The sequence below is a fragment of the Sturnira hondurensis genome, unplaced genomic scaffold (genome assembly GCF_014824575.4).
Source record: "Sturnira hondurensis isolate 20B ecotype Veracruz unplaced genomic scaffold, ASM1482457v3 Scaffold0021795, whole genome shotgun sequence".
Classification (NCBI taxonomy): domain Eukaryota; kingdom Metazoa; phylum Chordata; class Mammalia; order Chiroptera; family Phyllostomidae; genus Sturnira; species Sturnira hondurensis.
The window spans coordinates 13,152,751-13,172,184 of NW_028094426.1; the positions used below are offsets into that span (position 1 = coordinate 13,152,751).

The 19,434-nt window shown below is 39.2% G+C and overlaps 1 pseudogene; it reads right to left on the reverse strand.

The window, feature by feature from the left end:
• Positions 1 to 693: 693 nt before the first annotated feature.
• The window catches only part of LOC118978416 (60S ribosomal protein L4-like), a 47,613-nt pseudogene continuing 28,872 nt past the window's right edge, over positions 694 to 19,434 (reverse strand).

The window sequence follows — 19,434 nt, forward strand, 5'->3', positions numbered from 1 at the left end:
TGTAGATCAATCAGTTGGTTGGAGCATTGTCCCATAGGCCAAAAGGTCAAAGGCGCAATCCTGGTTAGGGCATGTATCCAGGTTGCAGGTTTGATCCCCAGTGAGGGTGTATATGAGAAGACAATCGATGTTTCTCTCTCACATCGATGTTTTTCTTTCTTTCTCCCTCCCTTCTTCTCTCTCTAAAAAGGCAATGAAAAAATGTTCCCAGGTGAGGACTAAAAAGATTAAAAAAATAATGTGGGGGGACACAAACATTCTGTCTATGGCACCGTCGGAAAAGCTCTTTATTCCTCAGAGAATCACCCTGTCTCAGCAGTTCTCTATGTTGCATTGAAAATAAATAAAATTTATTTTATTAAACTTTAATTGATAGCTGAACTAAGTTAAATGTTTCACTAGTGTCATCATCCTACCCCTCAAAATTCAAAACGTCTAAGGTCCGCCGTGTTTAGTGCCAGGTAGAGACTAAAGCAAGATTAGCCTCATCTCATCGGCTCACAGGAGGTTCACTCTCACCTCAGTGTCACAGGAACGCAAGGATCTCTCTCCTGATTGACTCGTTAGAGCAAAGTCAGAATTGCAGCTTTGCAGAGAAGTATGTTAAAAGACAGTCTTGAACAGCATAGCACAATGTTGAACTATATGCTAAGTCCGGCCACTCACTTTTATTTAAATTAATTAATTAATTTTTGTTTCTCACTGCCTTTGACATGTTTATTTAAAACTAGCTGTCCATAGTGACTTGACCATTATGGAATAAGCAAATTTGAGTTTATGCCACAGGCTTCTTTTCTTCTGTGGTGGGTTTCTTTTCTGCAGGCTTCTTCTCAGCAGCTGGTTTCTTGGTAGCTGTAGCCCTTTTTTCCCACCATAGGCTTCTTCTGCTTCTTAACACCAACAACCTTCTTTCCTTTCTTTCCTACCACAAGTTTCTTGCCTGGAACCACCTTTTCATCTGATTTGGCCTTTAGTGCTGCGGCTGCTCCGTCCACCCGGAGCTTGTGATTCCTGGCCTGGCGAAGAATAGTGTTCTGGTGCGAGGTCTTTGCATATGGATTTAACTTCAACGTGATTCTCAGGGTTTTCAGTGGATTCTTCTTCAGGACCCTGCGATGAATCTTCTCGCCTGGTGCTCAGAAGGCTGTTTGGATCTGTGGACTTTTCAAGATTCTGCTAACGTCTGTATTGAGCCTCTTGTGCGTGGAAGGTTGTAGTTACTCTTGAGGGAGGCCGCTTTGGCCGAGTGCCGTACGGATCATCTAACTTGCGGAAAGCACTTTCAGTTCAAATGCAGAAACGGCCCGCATGCCCACCTGGGGCAAGTTTCAAAATGTTCAGTTTGCTTACATTAAGCAGAGTAATTCCAGGAATGTTTCTGGAGACTTTGTTGATACCATTGTCCTCCTTGTAAATGATGCAGGGTCCCCTGCTCTGGGTACGAGGGCAGTTTCTCATGTTGCCCTTGGCACTCTCATTCTCTGAGGGGCATAGACCTTTTGGATATCATTCCAGGCCTTAAGCTTCTTAGGAAGCAAAACAGCCTCTTTCGTTTTGCTGTAGATTTCAACTTTATCTTCAACCACCAAAGGAAGTTCAGGAACGTCCTCAATACGAGGACCAGTACCGTAAGGCTGAGGCAGCTGGGGCAGAGCAGATGGTGCGTCGTTTCTGTGTCGTGTTTACTCTGCGCTGCCGACGGTGCCAGGTTTTGGTTGGTGCAAACATGCACCATGACACATATTTCCAAAAGCACCCTGGCTGGAACGATGAGTTCCACAACCTCGAATTCTGGGAATTTGAGGCACAGCTCTACCAGCACCCCAAGACTCAGCACTGGTTTGATGTCCTGCCAATTCGCTGACCGCCTAGGGCTGTCTATTGTTTTTGCCCAAGTTGGTGTGAACAAAGTTCACAGTATCTGGTCAAACGGGAGCCTTGAACACAGCAGGCAAAGTGGCATTTCTGCCAGATGATTCCCCCTTTCTGGAGTACACCTATACCAGGGGCTGAGCACATGCCAAGGCATTGAGAGGAGAAAGCACAGTCCTCTCAGCCCCACAGCTCACGCAGGGAAAGGCTGGCCACTAGCTTCTAGTAGACACAGCTTCCTTTCTTTCTCTGTTTCTCTCTCTTGTTTTCTTATTTGGTAAGTACCTATTAACCACAGAGATTTTTTTCTTTAGAATTCAAAGTTTTCCTCTAAAAAGCATGATAGAAACAAACTAATAGATATTTATCTGCAATTCCTCTTTCTAGAGTTCATTCTTCCCCACTGTTGGGTAAAATGTAAAACAAATTAGAACATTTGCCGGGCTAGTCAAATGGCCAGCTGTGGTTTATACCAGAGGGCTCTTTGTTCTCCGAATGCATACAAGTTACTCTCCATATGAACCACACGTTTTCATGCCGTATTACAAAGCACGTCTGTGATAAAGGTAGGTGTTTATTTAATATTTCTTAATTACTGAGTTTCAAATTACACAAATGGGAAAAATTCATCATACTGAAGTTGACATCATAATGGATGACCTTCATGGATCTCATACATTTATTAGATGATTTAGCTTAGGCAAATTAATAAATGTCAGTGCCTTGGATTTCTTCCATATATTTCCCAAAGTAAACATTAGAAGATTAAATTAATAGAAGATGAGTGATTAAAGTAGTAACAATTATATCAGGAGACAAAACAGGGGGAAAAACCAACCTGTATATCATGTGAACTTTTAGAATTATTTACAGGAATTTCAGTGATCAAATTGAAACTTGTGCGCCATCCAAAAATGTCCCCAAATTGCTGAAATTTCAGAGTCTACAGATACTTAAAGAACCTCTATTTGTTCCCAGGACCTCCTTCTGGGTAGCAGAAACCATATGCTTTGCAGTCTAGTCACTCCAAGTACCTGTAGAGCTCAAAAAGAATTAAAACAATAAATCAAACATAACCTTCAAACACAGATGACATTAAGCTTTTAATGACACATATATTTTAAGAACAACATTTGAGAGAACAATATTTTGGTACTTGCTTCTGAACCCATTTCTCCAGCCAATATCTAGGGGGTGGGGGGATAAATCAAAGGAAGAAATAATTCGACCAAGATTTGAAAATCGACCACCAAAATCTCAGATGGGGTAAGATTTATGTTGTCTTCAAAAAGGAAGGAGAGCAGTAGAGATCATAAGAGGAAGGAAAAGTTTGGGTGCTTAGTGAAGGATAATATTGCTAAAATTATCAACTGTATCAGTAAATTGGTTACATCTATCTATCAGTATATTTCCAGTGCCTAGCATATGGTGGGCATTCAATAAAAGTTAGGTGCATGGGTGAAAGAAAAAGTCAAGTGAAGTATACATAGAATTTTCTTCCAATTTAGTATGCCTTTTAGATATAATAGAGAAAGTGCCCCGGCTGGTATAGCTCAGTAGATTGAGTGCAGGCCTGTGAACCAAAGGGTCATCAGTTCGATTCCCAGTCAGGGCACATGCCTGGGTTGTGAGCCAAGTCCCCAGAAGGGGGTGTATGAGAGGCAACCATACATTGATGTTTTTCTCTCTCTCTCTTTCTCTTCCCTTCCCCCAAAATAAAATCTTTAAAAATAAATAAATAAATAAAGATCATGGAGAAAGTGATCTAAATCTATACCATTCTAACCATAAATTGTATCCTAAAGTTACAATTGGATTGGATATAAGATATGAATCTGGGTTGGAGGAATATAAGACAAAAGACTCAGAAAGTGTTTTTTTTTTAAAGATTTTATTTATTTATCTTTAGAGAGGAAGGGAAGGAGAGAAGGAGAGAAATGTACGGTTGCTTCTTGTAAGTCCCCTTCTGGGAACTGGCCTGCAACCCAGGCATGTGCCCTGACTAGGAATCGAACCGCGAGCGTGTGGTTTGCAGGCCCGTGCTCAATCCACTGAGCTACACCAGCCAGGGCTTCAGAAAGTGTTTTAAAATGAGAGCATTAAAGATGAGGGGGTATGTCACCCGAAACTTACTATACTTTAGATTGTTGAGCTGAGTTGCAAATTTTAGGGTTGCTGAAGAGGGTATGTGCACCTCAGGCCACACCTGGAGGCACTACAGTTTTTCACAGCGCCCTTGCAGTCCTTATCTTTTTTATACAAGGATCCTCGGAACATCACATGCGAAGATTGGGCTGTCGTTTATATTGCTGTTTGCCAGGGCGGGGCCTAAATTTGGGTTGACTTGAGTCTTGATTGTCATTCTGTTGGTTTGTCTCAAAAGACTGTGTTTATCCAGGGCACATACCCAGCTGCTCTTCATCTGTAAAAAATAAAAATAATAAAGTAACTGAGATTTTTACCTTTCCTACATTTCTACAAGGAAATTGATGAACGATATGTCCATTGTAGCCTTAATTATGCTCTTCTGTTAGCTTATTTCTCTTCTTAACTCACATCTTCAAAGTGCTATAAAGCACTACACAAGTAATTATTATCAGTAATTAATGAAGGGCAGATAAAGAGCATCCCAGACAGAAAAAACCTAAAGAAGTTCATCATCACCAAACCACTATTATGTGAAATGTTAAAAGAACTTATTTAAAAAAAGATCAAAATTATGAATAAAATGACAATAAATACATATCTATCAACAATTGAATCTAAAAAATCTATAGATTCAGTGCAATCCCTATTAAAATACCAATGACATATTTCACAGACCTAGGACAATTGTTTAAAAAATTTATATGGAACCAAGAACAACTGCAAATAGCCTCCACAAATTTGAGGGAAAAGAACAAACCCAGAGGAATCAAAATACTGATATCAAAACATATTACAAGGCCACTGTAATCAAAACAGTCTGGTACTGCATAAGAACAGACACATAGATCAATGGAACAGAATAGAGAGCACAGAATTTAACCCATGCTTTTATGGTTAATTAATATTTGACAAAGGGGGCAGGAGCATACAATGGAGTAAAAATAGCCTCTTCAATAAATGGTGTTTGGAGAACTGGACAGGTACATGCAAAAAAAAAAAAAAAGAAAGAAAGAAAGAAACGAGACCATTAACTTACACCATACACAAGAATAAGCTCAAAGTGGATAAAAGACTTGCATATAAGTTGTGACACCATAAAAGTCTTAGAGAAAAATACAAGCAGTAAAATTTTTAGACATCCTATGTAGCAATATTTTTGCTGATATGTCTCCTAGAATAAGGGAAATAAAGGAAGAATAAACAACTGGGACTACATCAAATTAAAAAGCTTCTGCACAGCTTAAAAAATCATCAAAATGAAAAGGGAACTGGCCAAATGGGAAAACATATTGCCAATAACACCTTGGATAAGGATTTGATCTCCAAAACATATAAAGAACTCATACAACTCAACACCAGGAAGACAAACATCTGGTTAATAAATGGGCAAAGGAGACACTTCTCCAAAGAGGACATACAGAGGGCCCATAGATACATGAAAGGATGCTCAAGATCATTAGCCATCAGAGAGATGCAAATTAAAACCACAGTGAGATACCACTTCACACCCCTCAGAATGGCCATCATTAATAAATCAACAAACAACAAGTGCTGGTGAGGATGTGGAGAAAAGGGAACCCTAGCACACTGTTGGTACACTAGGTGCAGACTGGTGCAGCCACTGTGGAAAACAGTATGGAATTTCCTCAAAAAACTAAAAATGGAACTGCCTTTTGACCCAGTGATTGTGCTGGGATTATACCCTAAGAATGTAGAAACACCAGTTCAAAAGAACCTATGCACCCCAGTGTTCATAGCAGCACAATTTACAATAGCCAAGTGCTGAAAACAGTCTCAGTGCCCACCAGTAAATGAGTGGATCAAAACACTGTGGTACATTTACCCAATGGGCTACTGCACAGCAGAAAGAAAGAAGGAGCTCCCGCCTTTTTAACAGAATGGATGGAACTGGGGAATATTATGCCAAGTGAAATGAGCCAGGTGGCAAAAAACAAATACCATTAGATGTCACCTATAAAAAGACCCCAATGAACAAAACAAACAAACAAATAAAATAGAACTAGAGGCATGGAAACAAGTAACAGACTGACAGTTACCAGAGAGGAGGGGGGTAAGGATGGAAAGAAGGGGAAGAGACTAGTTAAGTACATGTGTGAGTGACTCCTGGACATGGACAACAGGGTGGGGATTGGCTGTGGGAGTGGGCAGTAGGCTGGGTGGAGGAGAGGAAGGGAGGAAAATGGGAACCACTGTAACAGAATAACAATAAAATATTTTTTTAAAAAACTAAGCAGATGAGAACAAGGACAAAATCATGATTACAGAGGCATTCTGATGGTTGCCAAATGGGAGGAGGGCGTAGGGGATTAGGTAAAGAAGTGAAGGGATTAAGAAGTTACAAATATGTAGTTACAGAATAGCCATGGGGGTTTAAAGTACACCGTATGGAAAGCCAAAGAACTTGTATGCATGGCCCATGGACATGAACAATGGTGTGGGGTTGCCTGAGAGAGTAACAGGTAGAGGAAGCAAAGGGAGAGAAATCAGGACAACTGTAATAGCATAATCAATAAAACATAATTTTAAAAAATTTTAAAAAATTTAAAAATCTGACTTTAGATAATACCTCACTTTGAGTTCCCTTTTTCCTTGTAGTCCCTCCCTACCTCCACAGGTAGGATCTGAGGCTCTTTTCTCCCCTCATCCAACAGCAGAAACTCAAATCATCACTTACAGACGCCAGACACAGGAGGAGACAGTGGGCGCCAGGGAAGGAGTTGAAACCGCTGAGGGCTGTGGATGGGCCTGAGAAAGAGCATCCGCAAGAAGCCCTCTGCCCTCTCATCTGTTCTCTGAGCACCAGGATCCGAAACCTTAAATTGTGGATTGAACTCGGCAACACAAACCCCATTATTGACAAAATCACTATTGGCTGGATTGTGTCCCTTGAACTTGAAGTAAAAGATTGCTGGAATATGTGTCTTTTCTGGGCTTTGGTATAGAAGACTTCGCAGATGACCTTCCGGCTGCAACATTCTAGAGGATGCACCTGGCTCAGGACGAGCTAGTGAAGTGACTCAACACAGGCCGCCTGACACTGAGAACAAGTTTAGGAGAGCGATATTACCAAACCAGAGCAGAAAAGAGTTTCCAAAAGAAGGGAATGAATAATAATGTCAAATAGGAACTCAGTTTGAGGCTTCCTGAAAGCTAGTTGTAACAGATGACTCTGGAAACCAGATTGTTGTTGCTGGAAGCAAAGTGGATTCCACAAGTGAAGAATATTTGTTCATGAAGTTAGTGAGCAAATGCGCAGTTAGTTTGAAGATCAAGCAGAGTTAGCATTTTTTTTTTCTGTTTTCTTGTTTTGTTTGTTTCTTTTTGGATAAGGGAAAGCTTGCTCAGGATGGGTTAAAGGGCAGTTGCCAAAGGAAGTGTAAAACTAGATTGGAGTCTGGGAAAATCAAATAACATAATATTTAAGCTGTGGTTTCTTTTCTTTTCTTTTTTAAAAATATTTTATTTTTAGAGAGAGGGGAAGGGAAGGAGAAAGAGGGAGAGAAACATCATTGCGTGGTTGCCTCTCATGTGCCCCCTAGTGGGAACTTGTCCCACAAGACCCTTTGGTTCATAGGCTGGTACTCAATCCACTGAGCCACACCAGCCAGGGCTAATCCCTGGTTTCTTCTGATGACTTCCTTTGGTGGGGGTGGAAGAAGAACATGCAATAATTTGAGCTAGATTTTATGATGTGATTATGCTTTTTGGTGTAGTTTTATGATGTCATGCATGAGACTAGGGTGCCACACTGTGGTCATTGTCAGTATAACTTTTGTACTATCTCCTTTGTATGTGGTTTTATTTCTAGATAAAAATGACAGCCGTTTTCATGGTGCCTTTATTTTTTAGCTAACATAGCTTCCTATTTGAAGCTTCTTTTTAGTAATACATAACATTAAAAAATGAGGCCAAATAAACAATGCAGTATACCAACAGGACTTGAGCGGAAGTAGTGAGACTCGAAAAGTAGGTTACTACAGCTAAGTACATGATTTTAAAATTTAGCTGAAAACTTTATAATGATAAGTGAGGTCAACTTGTAAGTAGGTGGACTTTTGAGTTATGTTACACTGTGTCCATGTTTTAAAAACTATGTGACCTTTTAAAATAATAAAATTCATAGGATAGATTCAGGTAATGTACTACATTAGCTATTGTTAATATCATTGAATGCACTTCTTTTTCATTATTCATTCTGGTAGTGTACATACTATGATAATTTCAAATATAGCTATGGAGGAGTTGGCCAATCGAATGTACTTCATTCTTGCTCATTGCATCTGGCCCCTTTTAATATGTTTGTATTTCATTTGGACGACTGATAACTGCCTTAGCACTCCATCCAGGGCCACGGAGATGGGTGCCACTTGTCTGTATCACATAGCCCAGCAGTGAAATCGTGGGTTTGGTCCGTAATTACACTCCACCTCGCCAAATGCAGTCACGCCTTGCTCTCCCATGAAACTTCTTCCTTGAGGACAATTGCATATTTCTGTTGTGCCTTCCGTGTAAGTACATCTTTAACTGAAAGTTGAATAGATGGAAGAAGGCTGAATTTCTGAAATATGTAAAAACTGTTTGATCAAATTAATACTTAAGATGGTATGAACTTATTTTTATTAACCAGAGTGAAAAGTATATCAACAAAAGAATTGTCTTTGATTGATTAATTCAATTACCTATTAGAAATACTGTTCAAACTAAATCAAATTTCTCCCTAAAATGTCAAGGTCAGGTAGGGCACAACTCTTGGGAGAGGGGAAGGGAAACTTCTGTACTGGTTGTTATTCTGTAGTGGTGATTGAAGTAATTAGCCATGCTGTGTAGTTGATAGACAGGTCAAGGGACTTAAAGAACAAACATGAAATGAAATAATGATTTAGCAATTGTCTGTTGAGTAAATTGCTAGTAGCGAGTTGTTCTTTTGGAATCGGGGTGTATATATTAATCTAGTTCTGTCACTTCTTGTTCTTTGTTTTTTTAAAGAAAGAAAGCAAAAAAATGACTGAGTATAGTTCACTCGTCAAAATGTTGCCATACCTTCTCTCCCTCTCTTTCTTCCTCTCTTTTGAATAGGCATTCACAAAACAGTAAATCCAGAAATGATGCTCAACCTCATGTAGTCATCATGGAAATGCAATTAGAACAAATTAGACATGCTGAAGAAAAAAAAAAGGCTAGCCTTAAAAACAAAGCAAAACAAAACAGTAGAGGCCTAATCCAGTATGTCAGGACAGGAGCTGGACTACAGAAATACTTCTGTTTCTCTCGAGGTCATGCAATGTACTTGCAGCCTGGAAAGTTTAGACACGAGAAGACAGTGTGCTTGGGGAAAGGAGCTTGCAGAAGGAAGCACTACTCCTCCCCTGCACCTGGGGGCACTGGCTTCACCTCCGAAACATCAAGAGCTCAATTCAAGAATAAGCTGACAAAATTGTTCTTTACCTTGATCTGGGAGGTAGTTACACAGTATATTCACATACAAAATTTCAGCAGCTATAGAATTGCCATCTATATACTGTACTGTATGCAAATTAGCCTCAATAAAGAAATAACTTAATTAAAAGCATCACAGAAGAGTGATTTTCCAGCTGAAGTGATCTTGAGGGCAAGAAGAAAAGTCTCTTTCGGGGGACAGGGTTTGTAGACATGAAGAATTTCACCATAGGAGGTAAAGGGCATGGAAGTTTTGGGGGTCCTGCTGGGGACACAGACCTGGTCTTCTGAAGCAGAAGACTTGACTGAAGGTTAAGATTGCTTATACTTCCCTCCTACAATTAAGGGTGCCCTGCTTTAAAAGAATACTGTGAGAGAACTCATACTCTATTTAATATTGTGATGCTAGGAATATGAGATTCAGAAAGAAAATAAAAATTCAGAGGTTTCTCATAAGCTAATAGGGAGAATTCCTTAAGTGAACTACAGCCAATGTTTATAAATACTTAAAAAAGACCTGGCTGGTGTGCCACACTGGGTTGAGCACTGGCCTGTGAACTGAAAGGTCACGGGTTCAATTCCCATTCCAAGTCCATGCCTCAGTTGCGGGCCAGGTCCCCAATCGGGAATGTGCAAGAGGCAACTGATCAATGTTTCTTGAGCACATCAATGTTTCTCTCCCTCTCTTTCTCCCTCCTGTCCCCTTTCTCTAAAAAATAAATAAAACCTTTAAAAAGGAAAAATTTAAAGAAGACAGAGTCTCACATTTCATCCTCTGATGGAGGTAAGACATAAAATCACAATTAGCTTCTTGAAGGTCATATTTCTTCTGGTTGTGTTTTAGCTCTCAATTTCTGGTCCATGGACATCTGGTAGAAATTTACTAATCATTTAAGTCAAAAGCAATTTTCCTTTTTTTCTTTATTTTTCTACCTTACTGGCTAATAGTAATGAGGGAATGTTGTTTTTGTTCATTAAATGGTATTGTTCAAGGTAAATCTTCCAAACTCAAGTATAGAAATCTTTTTGTAATATTCTTTTACATGTAATTATCCTTTTTCTTCTTTAGAAATTTGGACACATAAGATACTGGATAGAAAGCAACTGGATATTTTTCAATGTTGGAGATTCAAGGACTTATATTACCCAAGTGAAAGATGGCTGAAGTTCAGTTACAATGCAAGGAAAATAGAATTTAACTAGATAACTGTATGGCTTGGGCAATATGAGTTGAAGATGAAATTAGAGAGCAGAGTATTTTGAAATTTAGTCTTCTTTAAATTTTAATTTATAAGGCATGGAAATGTCTTTGAAAATGTAACAATAGGAGGCATATTTCTTTTGGTGGTGTTTTCACTGTGAACTTGGGGTTCATTCTGTGACTACAGGACCATGGGTTTACAGGGGGGACTTCTGGGGAGAGGGCTTGTCCACCTTTCTCCCTACACTGTTGTCCTCCTTCCCAGGTTTCCAGTCCTTTTTCCCACTCTTTCTCCTCTCCACCCACGTCCTTTTCTGCTCCCTCCCAGGAGAGGAGCATTTGCTCATCTGCCTCTTCAGAATCAAGAATAATAGGATATTAACTGGGCGATATTTAGGGGGAGGTTTGCTTTTTTCAGAATCATAAGAGTACACTCTCTTGTTCATCTCCTTCCTGAGAGAACACTCTCTTTCTATTTCTTGGAGCAAATCATAGCTTGCTGCAAGCTTACTGCCTTGAGGCAAACTGATGCCTCTTTCCTCTGCCCACCATTTGGCCAAGTCAATAAGTAGGCAAAGGTCCCTCTTAGAGGTCTCCCTTAGACCTCCAGTTTATACCAGGTAGTCCTGCATTACCCAGGGCTTACTCAGATAATTTCAAGTACTATAAATAAAACTTCCTATACACACATTTAACTTATTGAAATACTGTGTATATATCGATCATATATGATCAAGCTGAAAAGAGTCAATGTGTATTATTAGTAAATCTAAGGAAATAATATGCAATTGATTCAAAAAATTTTGAGATTAAAAAAGAAGAAGAAGAAAAAATGCATGATTCATGTGACTTGACATGTGAGTCATGATTTACTTGTCAATATTCTTGAGAGATTGAAGAATTAACTGAGGGCACAAAATATAGTGACTAACCAAAGGTTACCAGATATGCTATACAGTTATAAAAACAAAAACAGGTGCCAAGTACTTTAACTTGGAGGCAATTACAGGATGATCATGGGAAATTCAGTCAATACACGATTTTCCACCTTTTGTTTTGACTTTGGTTCTTAATTAACTTTGTATTAGATGTGTCTAATACACAACCACTACAGCATATTGTTTTATTTTGTTTTGTTTTTATCCACTGTTCTCTTCATATAAACTCCTTAGTCAAGAACACTGAGGCAAAAATTTGAGTGGCAGGATTGTAGGTGACCGTTTTTATTGTCTAAAGCCAGAAAATCTCACCCTGTCTTCCAATAGTGCTCCCTTTACAAGCTTTCCTTCCTCCATCTGTTATACCAGCTCCAACTCCCATGACTCCATAACATTACTCTGGGAAATGCACCCTTTCTCTCCACAAGCCCTGGCAGTTCTGCCTGGACAGATGGCTTGTGATGCTTGGGATGGTTAGTGACTGCCTGAACAATATACCTGCAAGGTATACTTGAGCTCACAAGGATAGCTGCTTGTTAAGGGTGAACTGTGAAGATATGTCAGGTCAACAAACATCACTGACACAAATGAGAGGAACATCTCTGCTGTCCTTTCCCTTGATCGGAGCTTGCTGAATTGCCCCCGGTTCTATAATTGAAGCAGAGTGATGGTCCTCTTCCGTCTCTCTCCACAAAGACAGGCTATGTGGAGAATGGTTGATATTTTCTGCTGAGTTACTTTAAAAGTACCTTGAGGTCAGAGATCTCTATCTCTTTTGCTCATGAACATGCCCCAAATGCTTAGAAATGTGCCTAGAACATGGTAGGCAGTCGGAATATAGTGGAGAAACAGAAGACTATTTCTTATTGACTCCAATTGCAAGTAAAACATAGGCTACATTACAAGTAATGAAAGAATTTTTGCATTCAGCAATCCCTGATAAACACACAGAAAGTTTTTAATTTTGTGTGTCTTAGTTCATTTGGGCTGCTATAACAAAATACCATAGACTGGGTAACATAGACAGCAGAAATTTATTTCTCATGGTGCTGGAGGCTTGAAGTTCAAGATCAGGGTGTGTGCTAGCATGGTTCAGCAAGTGCCCTCTTTAGGGTTGTGGATCACCAGTTTCTTGCTGTGTCCTCACATGGTGGAATAGTCCAGGGATCCCTGCGATGTCTCTTTTATAAGAAGAGTAATTATATTCATAAAGGCTCCTCCCCTGTGACTTGAGCACTTCTCAAAGGTCCCACCTACTATAACCATTGTCTTTGGCATTAGGATTTCAACATATGAACTTGATGCGGAGGCACACTCAATCCACAGTCAGTTCCTACTACATCGCTTACAAGCTGTGAACCCACGGATGCATATTTTCCACTTTAGTCATTTCCCCCAGGACCTTGCAACATCACCACCACCAACAACAGCAAAAACAACAGCACACCTGCCCTACTCACAATGAAGCACCTGTCTCCAAAGACCTGAATGATTCTACCTGTCAGATTTTTTGGTTCCCTCACTTGAATAGTAAAAGATAAAAATGATAAAGCTTCATTTTCAATTATTGGGATAGAAGCCATGTTAATTGTGCCATAACATTTTAAGAAGCCATTGTTTTCAGACATGCCTGCAGGGAGTTAAATTCTGGTTATCATAATTGAATGTATTTTTAAGTCTTTTGAGTAGTACATTACTAAATGATTTCTTGCTGTAAAGCCCTTAGTACGATAATCATTTCTTTAATATCTGTCTCTTTTTCTGGCAAATAAGCTTAAAGGGAGATAAGAGTATCTTTCCTATTCAACACCATTTTCCCGACATACAGGGTGGGGCACAAGTAGTTTACAGCTGTTCATATGAAAATTAATATAATAATTAACAAATAATAAAGGAATAAACTCTGTTTCATGTACTCACAATGCTAAACCTACTTTGCCCTGCCCTGTATTTTGTGTTGTCTAGAACCTAGGAAGCACCAGGTTGAGCTACCAGGGAAAATGGCTAGATAATACTTTTATGTACAAGTGCATGTGTGTCATGTGTATTTAAACTTCTGTTAAGTTCTATCGTTTTTTACCCATAACCTTATCTCTAAATTCCAAAGACCTTTAAAATTGGCCTTGCATACAATGATATAATGTGGTCAAAGATGTTGGATATGAGTTCAGATTTAGCAATGATAATAATATGATAATCGCTATTAATTGTGTGCATATTATGTTCTAAGCTCTTTAGATCTAATCTTGACTATAACATTTCAAGGTTAGTACTATAATTAGTAACACTGTCCAGGTGAGAAACTAAGAGATGAGGTAATTAAATAATTTTCAAAAGTGACACACCAGCTGGTAATTGAAATAAATTTGAACCTAGACTGGCTGGCTGTGATTTTGTGCTTTTTTAGAGCAATGCTAGTCAGCCCATTGAGTATTTCTCTGTTGCATACTGTATAATGTGAAACTTGTTAATCCTTGGACATGTTTTCTCAACTTGAAATTATAATGATCTCAGACTATGGAGAAAATTTGGTGGTATAATTTATAAATGTTTTGGGAAATGCAAGATGATATTAATTTAGGTAGGCTTAGGATGACAATTTTTATTGAATTTAATGTTTGTCTGATCAATGTATTGATCAGAGAATGCCAAATATAAATATTTTTCATAATTAATATTGTTGATATATGTTTTATTGGAAATTAAACCAATAATAAAAAGATATATATATGGAAATGATTAATATGTGGGCATTGATCATTAATAAGTGGGTATTAGTAACAGAATGGGAAAATGACACAAACTTAACCTCACAACAACTCCTTGAAGATGAATTTAAAAATAAGGGATAAAGACTTCAGGTTAAGGAGGCAGACATGGCTCACCTCCTTACAAAATCATATCAAAATTACAAGTCAGATATAGAAACCATCACTCAGAACCACCAGAAATTGAGTTGAATGGGAAGTCTGACAACTACGGAATTAAAGAAACCATATCCATCTAGGCTGGTAGGAGGGGCTGCAAATGCAAGATGGGCTGACCCCACAGCCGCATAGAGTGGGGAAAAGTCAGGGGGGATATCCCAGGAGTGAGGAGTCCCAGCCCCACACCAGGACCCCCAGCCTAGGGTACCAGTGCCAGGAAAAGAAATCCCTACAATTTCTGGCTATAGAAACTGGCAGGGGTGGAGACTGTGGAAGAAACTGTTGGAATTGCAGGCAGTTCCTCTTAAAGAACCCACACATGAACTTAGACTCACTCCCTCTGAGCTCCAGCACCAGGGTAGCAGCTTGAAAAGCACCAGTGGCAAACAGGGAGGAACTGAAGTGTCTGGTGTCAAGGCAAGAAGAGGCTATCCCTTTTCTGAATCCTGTGGACAGAGCCACAGAGCCACAGGCTAGTGCCATATGTGAGACTTCATCTACCTTGCTAACACTCTTTGTTTGCCCTGCTCTGGAAATCCCCTGAGACTCGTTCCACAAGACATATGGGCCCATCGAAGCTGCTTTTCCACATAAATGGCTGGTCTTAGCTCATGCTTCACTTCCTAAATCCCCTCAAACTAGCAACAGCCAGCCTCAGTGAGCTCCCAGGAACCCCATACCTAAATGGCTCCAGGCCAGGCACTAGCTGGAGCCAGCCTATATGCACAGCTTGGCTCCACCTGGAAATCTCCAAAACCACACAAGTAGTAGCCATCTCAGATTGTTTTATAGTTCAGGCTGGGTGGCCTCAGGCAAAACACAGGTCAGAGCTGAATGTGGCCAGCACCACTTGAGAAACCTCAGAGCCTGTGCACCCAGTGGACAGTGACAGACCGTATCAGAGCACCACCACCCTGCCCCTGCACAGCTGATCCTCATGGAGGGCCAAGGTTGGTAGTAGGTGGTCACAATCAGTCCTTGCAGCTGACTGGCCTGGGTAAATCCCTCCCATTGCCCTGCCAATAGCAATCAAGGCTCAACTATAAGAAGAGGGTGTACTCAGCCCACAAGAAGGGGGCACCTTGGGTACCCAGCTTGGGTGACAGGGGAGACTGTGCCACTGGACCCTACAAGACATCTACTATACTAGGCCACTCTAGTAAGACATGGAGTCAAAGCACCTCTACCTTGTATGTAGAAACAAATACAGGAGGCAGCTAAAACAAGGAGACAAAGAAACATGGCCCAAATCAAAGAACAGATCAAAACTCCAGAAAAAGAGCTAAATGAAATGGAGATAAGCAATCTGTCAGATGCAGGGTTTAAAACATTGGTTATGTAAGGATGCCCAAAAAACTTAGTGAGGACTTCAGCAGCATAAAAATGATCCAGTCACAAAAGAAGGATACACTAATTGAGATATAAAACAATTTACAGAGAAACAACAGTAGAGTGGAGGAAGCCAAGAATCAAATCAATGATTTGGAAAATAAGAAAGCAAAACCAATCAGAACAACAAAAAGAAAATAGAATTTAAAAAATCAAGGACAGTATAAGTAGCCTCTGGGACAACTTCAAGTGGTCTAACATTTGCATTATAGGGATGCCAGAAGGAGAAGAGAAAGAATAAGAAATTGGAAATCTATTTGAAAAAAATGATGAAAAAACTTCTCTAATTTGGTGAAGAAAATAGACATGCAAGTCCAGGTAGGACAGAGAGACTTAGTTATGATGGATGCCAAGAGATCCACTCTAATACACATCATAAATAAAACATCAGAGATTAAAAATAAAGAGAGAATCTTAGAAGCAGAAAGAGAAAAGAAGAAAGTTACCTACAGGAGAGTTCCCATAGGAATGTCAACTGATTTTTTAAAAGAAACTTTTCAGGTGAAAAGGAGATGGAAAGAAGTATTCAAAGTCATGAAAGGCAAGGACCTACATCTGAGATGACTATCCAGCAAAGCTTTCATTTAGAATGGAAGGGCAGATAAAGTGCTTCCCAGATAAGGTCAAGTTAAAGGAGCTCATCATCACCAAGCCTTTATTATATGAAATGTTAAAGGGATTTATTTATGAAAAAAGAAGATCAAAACTATGAAAAGTGAAATGACACCAAACTCACAACTATCAACAATGAAACCTAAAAAATCCCCCCAAAACCAAAATAAAAAACAAACTAAGCAAACAATAGAATAGGAACAGACTCACAGAAATGGAGGTCAGATGGAGGGTTATCATCTGCGAGGAGATGGGGAGAATGGGGGACAAAGTACAGGAAATAAGAAGCACAAATGGTAAGTAGAAAATAGACATGGGGAGGTTAAGAATAGTATAGGGAATGGAGAAGCCAAAGAACTTGTATGTGTGACCCATGGACATGAACTAAGGTGGGGAATGCTGGAGGGAATGGGGGTACCAGGAAGAGGGGGATAAAGGAGAGAAAAAATGGGACAACTGGAGTAGCACAATCAATAAAATATACTTAAAAAAAGAAATATTCAAAGTCATGAAAAGCAGGGACCTACAGACAAACATTGCTCTCTCCAGCAAAGCTATCATTTAGAATCTAAAGGCAGATAAAGAACTTCCCAGACTGGAGAAAACTGAAGCAGTACATCATCACCAAACCATTATTATATGAAATGTTAAACAGACTTATTTAAGAAAAAGAAAAACATCAAAACTATGAATAATAAAATGGCAATGAAACACCTATTTTATACCTATATAAATATCTATTAACAACTCAATCTAAAAAACAAACTAAGTAAACAAGAAGAACAGAGACAGAATCATGGATGTGGATGGGGGTGGGGGTGCTGCGTGGAGAGAGGGAAGGGGGAAAAATGGGACAACTCTAGTAGCATAATCAACTAAATATAAATTAACAAAATTAAAATAAGAGATAAAACCTGAACCGTACTGGAAAAAAAAAAAGAAAGAATATCATTAGACTACAGAAAATGTTTATATATGTCTTAAAGACAGAAATATGACAGGATTAACTTGAGAGAAGATATTTGGCTCAAAGATAGACATCTCACATTTTGTGAGATTAGTTCTTAAGACTCTCTGACTCATAATGAATGAAAATGAAGAGGTATATAGGGAGCCAAGAACAATTATTAGGGTGACTGCTCAGAGTGGAATGTAAAGCAGTCAGGCAGGTTGGCCCTGCCTGCACACCGAGAGAAACACAAACATTCTCTCCCTCTCTCTCTCTCTCTCTTTCCTCTCTCTCTCTCTTTCTCTCTCTCTCTCTCTCTCACACACACACACACACACACACACATTCACTCACTCACTCACTCACAGAGTCAAGCAGTAAACACTCCAACACCTGCTTCCAGACCAGAGAAGTCAGTGTGAACAATAACTGGCTCTCAGGGGTAATGCAGTGTTCCAGGGGGCTGGCACCTCCCAAAAGGAGTGGAAAATCCTCATGAGAATGACAGTAAGACTGTGTAAACTGTGCCCCCTCCAAGAGTAAACTTAGAAAGTGTCCACAGTCAGGGAAAGAGGAATTCTCCAATGTAAGCATAAGCCTGCACTCAAGACTAATAAAATATACAAAGAAAAAACATTCATTAAAGAGAGGCATCAAATAAGACAGCAATAAGAAAAAATAAATAAACTATAAAAGGCACAGATATTAAAAATAAAACAAGGATAGATGAGAAGCTAGTTGTGTTATTTTTGAAAATTATTTAATTGTCCTATCCCTTAGTTTCTCACATGCACAATGTTATTAATTATAGCACTGCCCTCAAAAGACTGTACAGAAGATTATATTTAAAGAGCTTAGAACTTACAAAATAAGTCAAATGACAAACTATTCAAGTTAATAAACAAGTTCATAAGGTAAATTACTAAAAAAATTAAAATATTACCTGGCATGTAATGAGTACTATGTAAATCTTAGCTATTTACACAGCAACAATAAGTACAAAATGAAAGTTAAAAAAAGTTTTACAAGCCCTCCATATAAGAGCTTTGAAAGAAAAACATAAATGTTACTGAAGAACATAACAAAGACGTCAATAAATGGAATGATAAACCATGTTTAAGTAGGAGAAGGATAAATATTAAGTAAAGGTATTAGGTTTTCCTAAATTGTTAAATGAAATCCCAAAACCAAAATCATAACAGAGTTGTTCCATGCAACTCACAGATTAATTCTAAATTGTATCTAAAGGATTGAGTAAGTGACCGTTGAACCCATCAAGGAGAGCCGTCCCAATTCAAATGACTGAGAATTCTTGACACAACTTGGAAAAAAAAATACTGTTCAATGCATGGCTGAACTAGCAAAAACCAAAGAGTGTGCTTAGAGATTCAACAAAATAAAGTAAACCCAAAAATCCAGAGAGGAAAGTAAAGCTTGAAACTGGGGCCTCCCCTAACGGAACCTGCTGAACCAGGATAATCTCGAGCTTCCGTGTTATAGCCCAGTAAAATGAGCATCCCCTCATGTTCACTAGGAAGGAGTCATCAGTGAGGTTGGAGACTAATTCATGGAAACCTCCATCCCCCTCACACACACACACACACACACACACACACACACACACCTGGAATCCAAGAAGACCATCCTCTCGTTGTCAGGGTGAACTACCGACAAATTTGAAAAGGAAAATATGAAAAAATATGAAGACCTCTCCTTGGCAAATGGAAGAAAAAATTTCAACCCTGGAAAAAGAGAGGGAAAATGTTCTCTGCTGAGAATTTATAACTACGAACCAAACTTGAAACATGTTTGCAACATTTAATCCCCAGAATCTCAACCTGAGAATTTGTCTAAAAGCAATGCCATCAGTTGCTCCTAAGAAGTAACAAAGAAAACTTCAGTAAAAGAGCAACTTAAACACAGATCCCCAGGAATACCCAG